At 43.3% G+C, this 6,864-nt stretch overlaps 1 pseudogene; it reads left to right on the top strand.

The window, feature by feature from the left end:
• Positions 1-2,334: 2,334 nt before the first annotated feature.
• LOC128106967 (U3 small nucleolar RNA-interacting protein 2-like) lies at positions 2,335-3,761 on the top strand (annotated as a pseudogene).
• The last annotated feature ends 3,103 nt before the right edge of the window (positions 3,762-6,864 follow it).

Consider the following 6,864-nt stretch of genomic DNA (forward strand, 5'->3'; position numbering starts at 1 on the left):
TTGTTGAAGGAGAAAGAAAAAAATTCCATGATCCAAATGGGATAAAAGGACTCATGTTCATCAAACTACCTATAACAGAGAATACTGGAAGCAATTTTTATGACTAAGAGAGAAATAAGTATAGCCAAGGGACAGAAAAAATAAAACAACAACAACAAAAAAACAAAACTAGAAAAAAAACAATAAAACTACTGCAACCAACAGATGCTTCTAAATAATGAGTAACAATAATGGTCTCAGCTCCCAATCAAAATACATAGGTTAGTTGACGGGATTAAGATGCAAAATCCATCATTTTTTTGTCAAAAGAAATTCAGCTTTAAAGATAAACTGCTGTGGGATGTTCTGTATGTTAAATGTGTTGCTCTGATTGGTTAATAAATAAAACACTGATTGGCTAGTAGCCAGGCAGGAAGTATAGGAGGGACAAGGAGAGAAGAGAATTCTGGGAAGTGGAAGGCTGAGAGAGAGAGACACTGCCAGCCGCCACCATGACAAGAAACATGTAAAAGATACCGGTAAGTCACAAGCCATGTGGCAACTTATAGATTAATAGAAATGGGTTAATTTAAGATAGTAGACAACAAGAAGACTGCTGCGGCCATACAGTTTGTAAGCAATATAAGTCTCTGGGTTTACTCAGTTGGGTCTGAGCTGCTGTGGGACTGGTGGGTAAGAGAGATTTGTCCTGATCGTGGGCCATGCAGGACTGGAAAACTCTAGCTACAATAAACACTATCTTAAAGTAAAAGGATGGAAAAATATTCCAAGAAAATAGGACCAAGAAGCAAGCAGATGCTGCCATCCTAGTATTGAGAAAATAGAATCAAAACTAAAACTAAAGACTTTATTCTAATCAGGGGAATAGTTAACTGAGATATTGTAATCCTAAATATACATACACCAAACTCTGGTGCACCCGATTTCATAAGAAGCATATTACTGGAACTAAAGACACAGACCAGCATCAACACATTTTTAGTAAGTGATTCTAATACCCCATTTTCTCCAATAGACAGATCATCTAAACAAAATTTAAAAAAGGGAGAAACACCAGATTTAAATGACATCATGCCTCCAATAGACCTAACAGACTTCCATCAACCATTCCACCCAAACAACAAAGAATATACATTCTACACAGTAGCACATACAAGCTTTTCTAAAAATAAACCCCATCTTGGTACACAAAACAAGCCTTAATAAATTCAGAAAAATCTAAATGACTCAGTGTATCCTATCTGGTCATAATGAAGTGAAACAAAATCAACAGCAAAGCCCTAGTGATTACACACACTCGTGGAGGATAAACAACTCACTATTGGATGATGAACGGGTCAAACAAGCCTGAGTTTTGACAAAGAAGCCAACAATAAATACAACAGACTGTGCTGCTAAAACTAGATAGCGTGTAGAAGAATAAAACTCAAATTTCATTCCTCACTGTCCACAACACTCAACACCAAATGGATCAAGGACCGCAATATAAGACCTGATAGCCTGACTCGGATAGTTGAGAAAACAAGTAATACGCTTGTACTCATTGGCACAAGAAAGGACTTTCTGAACAGCATGCTATTAGCACAGACATTAAGACCAGCAGTTAATAAATGGGACTTCATGAAACACTGGATAAAGAGGCAGCCTACAGAATTAGGAAAAAAATATTAACAAGCTATGCCTCTGATAGAGCAGTATCTATACTGTTTAAAATTAAAAAAATAAATAAATAACAATAAAATGGACAACTCAATTAAAAATGGGACATAGAACTAAACAGAGATTCTCAAAACATGCAATACAAATGGCTGAGAAACTCTTTTTAAGATACTCATCATCCTTAGTTGTCAGGAAAATGCACACTTTGAGCTCCCAGCTCTTCCCCAGTCAGAAGGGCTGAGGTAAGAAATAACAAATGTTAAGTGTTGGCATAGATGCAGGAGAAGGGAACACTTAGTCACCGCAGATGGGAATGCAAACTGCTGTAGCTACGATGGAAATTAGTGTGATGGTTCCTCGAAAAGCTAAAAATAGATCTACCATGTGATTCATCTACAGGGTAGATTCTACACTATTCTAGAGTACATCTCCAAAGGACTCTAGACGCATGCTCATCCGTGGACTCACAATAACTAAGAAGTGGAAAGAGCTTAGATGCCCATCAACTGATGGCATTTACATAACAGTATATTATTCAAGGATTAAGAAAAATAAAAGGGCAGGGCAGCAGCCACGTGAGTTCTCCCACAGCCGCACTGGCACCTTGATGAGCATCTTGTTATCTGTCATGGCAGCTCGTAAGTGGGCAAAACTGGTCCTAGGACCCGGGAGACTATGGGAGCTGGCAAGCCATGGGGGAAACCCGACTCTGCTGGGGACAAGAGCAAGTTCAAAAGCGGCGGCAAGTTGAATGAAGCCAGAGCTTGGCTCCCAGGGAAACAGAGGAAGAGGAGGAGGAGCTGGAGGAGATTGCGTAGGAGAAGAAGCTATGCTTAGCCGAACTCTACCTTGAACAGCTCAGGCAGCAAGAGGAGAAGGCTGAAGCAGGTGCGTTTGAGGAGGACCCGGTGGTGCAGCACTTGAAGGAGGACACAGATGAGCCAAGAGGCAGGTTGCAGAAATCAGTGACAAAGGAGATCCAGGCCCCAGCTCCCGCCACCATTCGAGTTTTAGGGGGCCACTAGCTCTCCATCACGTGTTTGGTTATCACCCCTGATGACCTGGCCATCTTCTCTGCCTCCAGAGACTGCAGAGTGTAGAGAGTAGGGTGGAAGCTGCGTGTGATTCTTTGAGCCAAGTGGGGTAGCCAGGGGCAGCCTTCAGGCCACAGCAGCCACAGCATCTGCATGGCTATCTCCTCTGATGGCAAGTACCTTGCCTCTGGCAACCACAGCAAGCTCATTCTAATTTGGGAGCCCCGAGGCTGCCAGCACCTGTACACCTTCACGGGCCACCGGGGCAGTGTCAGGGACTGGCAGTCCAAAGAGGTACCCACCTGCTCTACAGCACTTCCCATCACTGCTCTATGGGGATGTGGAATGTAGCAGAGAACTCCTATGAGCAGACACTGTTCGGGCACCAGGATACTGTGGCTGCATTGGATGCCCTGAGCCAAGAGTGCTGTGTGACAGCCAGGGGCCGGGATGGTGCTGTGAGTGTGTGGAAGATACCAGAGGAATCCCAGCTTGTCTTCTATGGCTACCAGGACTCCGCTGACTGTGTCCATCTAATCAACGAGGAGCACATGGTGTCCTGTACAGATGACAGCTCTGAGGCCTTGTGGAGACTCTCCAAGAAACAGCCCCTTGCCCTCCAGCATGAAGCTCATCTGCTGCATAGGGAGCCAGGCCTGGAACAGCCCTTCTGGATATCATCAGTGGCAACCTTACTCAATACAGACCTTGTGGCCAAAGGATCCCACAATGCCTGTGTGTGGCTTTGGCAGTGTGGAGAAGGCTTCTGGCAGCTTGACCCTCTGTGACATTCCCCTGGTGGGTTTTATCAACAGCTTTAAGTGCTCCAGAGCTGGAGACTTCTTGGTAGCTGGAGTGGGACAGGAGCACAGACTTGACCAATGATGGAGGATCAAAGAGGCTCAGAACCCAATCTACATCATCCCAGTCATCCCACTCCACAGAGTCCCTGCACCCGCTGCTGCTGGCTCCTCACACTCATCCTTGTTTAAATGCCTTCCCAGCCCTGCCCCACCCCCACTTTGTATTAAAACCTCTTATTTTAAAAAAAGAAAAAGAAAAATATGAAATTCACATGTAAATGGATAGAGCTGGCCACAGTAATTCAGAGTCAGGTAACTCAGACCCAGAAAGACAGATGTCAAGTGTTTTCTCTCATCTGTGGATGTTAGCTTTGAATTTTCAGATATGTGGGCTTCATTTGAAATATACATATAGATCTGAAAGTCGCTCAGGGGCCATGGAGAGCGACTTTCAAGAAAAGAGAGTGTCTTAGTTAGGATTTTTATTTTCCTGATAAAACATCGTGACCAAAAGCAGCTTGTGGAGGAAAAGTTTTATTTAATATTACAGCTTGCAGTCTATCATCCAGGGAAGTCAGGGCAGGAACTCGAGGCAGGAACCTGGAGGCAGGAACTGATGCAGAGGTCATGGCGAAGTGTTACTTACCAGATTACTCCTCTACCAAAGAGACTGGTCCATTTCTCTTAAGTTGAACCTCAAGTTGGTATCAATATACATTAGGAAGTTTGGTAATTGAGTTACTTTATAACAGGGGCAACAAGACACCAGAGGCCAATGAACAAAAAGCCCAGTGCTAGGAATGGGGTCTGATTGATCCCCAAATATTACAAGCTATTGCCATTGCTCTTAGTTATCCTCCAGAATTTGATGGCAAGACCCTTTCACTGAACATACCACATTGAAAAATCAAGCTTGTGAGGACCTGGATGCTTCATCCTTTCTGGCTGGTTTTCCTAGTGCTAGGAGCGTCTTTGAAGGCTACTGGGGAAGAAAAGTATCATCCATCATGATGAGCTATTAACTCTGTGAGCTACAACAATGAACATCAGAGGATCAACCAACCACTTTCTGATTGGATTTATGTCCCACTGCAAAACAATGAAACCTGTATCTAGCACCATTATCAGACCAAGAATATATGTCCTGATATGTCATAGGCCCTTAGAGAGAACTTACTACTACTATGGTGTTAAATCGATATAATATGGAATTGATTCCTAATGACTTATTATCACATCCATAGATCAGTGCATCTCTCAACCCTTACTGGAGAAGCTTCTATTTGCTGTCAATGGTGATTTAACACAGACCCACAACTGGCCACGGTGCTGGGAATAAGAGATGTTCTGTTCTAAAAGGAGCATTCGTATTGTACCAGCCCCCAAAGCTTAAGTATCAAAGTGGAAGAGGGAGCTAAAGGGGGAAAACCGTCAGAGGTGATGGTTAGGTTTAGGGTTAATGCCAGGGTTAGAGCTATGGCTATGGTTAGGTTAGGTTTAGGGTTAATGCTAGGGTTAGGGCTATGGCTGTGGTTAGGTTTAGGGTTAAGTGTTAAGGCTATGGTTAAGGATAGAGATAGGTTTATAATTATGGCATGAGCTACATTTAGAATTAGGTCTAGGTTTAGCATTGTGATAGAGCTAATCTAGGTTCGGGTTAGGGTTAGGCCTAAGTTTAGGTTTAGGTTTAGGCTACTGAGTTGTGTTAGGTTTATGGCTAGGTTTGGGTGCAGAGTTAGGGTTAGAATCAGAGTTGGGGTTAAGGTTAGGGTTAGACATAGTGTTAGGCTTAGATTTGGTCCTAGAGTTAGAGTTGAGGTTAAGGCTGCATACAGTAATGGGGCATGGGCTATGGTTAATGTTATATCATGGTTAGGGTTAGGTTAGGTCTAAGGTTAGGTTTATGGGTACCCTAGGGTTTAATACTTGGGTTATACTTTAGGTTGTTAGGTTGATAGTTTATCGTAGGGGTTTTGCAAAAGCAGCAAGTGCTCTTAAACTGCTGAGCCATCTCTCCAGCCCCTAATTCTAAATTCTAAACCACAGAAAATCTATGCTCTGGAAACCTCCATTTGCCCACTCTGCCTTTCCCTAGCACCCTCCCCTGTTCCATGGATCATCTTGGTTTCTTTTTAGGATTTCCTGCCATTATTTTATAGACCCAAGAGGAACCGTAACTACATACACCCCAGCCTTTCTCCACAAATGACAGCACCCTATGGACACTGCTCCCTGATCCTTGCTATGTGACCGACACTGTCTCAGAGCCGCCCGCCTCTGCTTTGACAGTACTTCTGCCACAAAAGGGTAAAGTAGAAATATATATTATAAATTATTCTCTTCCTGTATTGTATTATATTATACTAGGGAGTGTTATATTTTAATTATATATTATATTTGGGAGTAATATATTAGTTATATTATACTATATTATATTATATTATATTATACTATACTATACTATACTATACTATACTATACTATACTATACTATATTATATTATATTATATTATATTATATTATATTATATTATATTATATTATGGAACATTAACTAAAGCTTTCTCTATACAGTTGTATGATAGGATAGGGCCGCACACTGTCTTCTAATTCATGGTAGTGACAGGGTTTAAAATATCACCTTCCTCCACTCTGACCACAGCTTATAAAGACAGTCCCCTCTCAGCAGGTGGGGAAAGGAAGGGTGGTGTTTCTGCGACCTCTTCTGGCAAAGTCTCCATGTGTTTGTCCTTAGGCCATGAGACGTGCATACCAGGCATAGGGTGCCACCTTGTGGAAGTAAAAATTTAGTGCATCTGAGCAGCATCCTGGGCCATGGTCGCCTCTGTTCATTCCAAAGCTGAGTGAGATAGACCTGGGTCACCCTCACCACAGTACATTTTCTCTCTTGAACAGAAACCCAACTGTCTTTGTCAGGGTCCTATTTCTGTGAAGAGATGCCATGACACGGCAATTCTTAAAAAGGAAAACATTTCATTGAGGCTGGCTTACACTCGGAGCCATTACTAAACGTCCATTACCGTCATGGTGGGAAGCATGGCGGCAGGCACGCCGGAGCTGGAGAGGTAGTGAGAGCTCCACATCTGGATCAGCAGGCACGCCGGAGCTGGAGAGGTAGTGAGAGCTCTACATCTGGATCAGCAGGCAGCAGGTGCTGGAGAGGTAGTGAGAGCCCCACATCTGGATCCACAGGCATGCCGGAGCTGGAGAGGTAGAGTTCTACATCTGGGTCCATAGTCAGCAGGAAGAGACTGACACTGGGCCTGCTTTGAGCATTTGAAAACCTCAGTGCCCACCCCCAGTGACGAATGGCCTCCAACAAGGCCACACCTCCTAATAGTGCCACT

Source organism: Peromyscus californicus, unplaced genomic scaffold (assembly GCF_007827085.1).
Source record: "Peromyscus californicus insignis strain IS unplaced genomic scaffold, ASM782708v3 Scaffold_12__1_contigs__length_115047231, whole genome shotgun sequence".
NCBI lineage: Eukaryota > Metazoa > Chordata > Mammalia > Rodentia > Cricetidae > Peromyscus > Peromyscus californicus.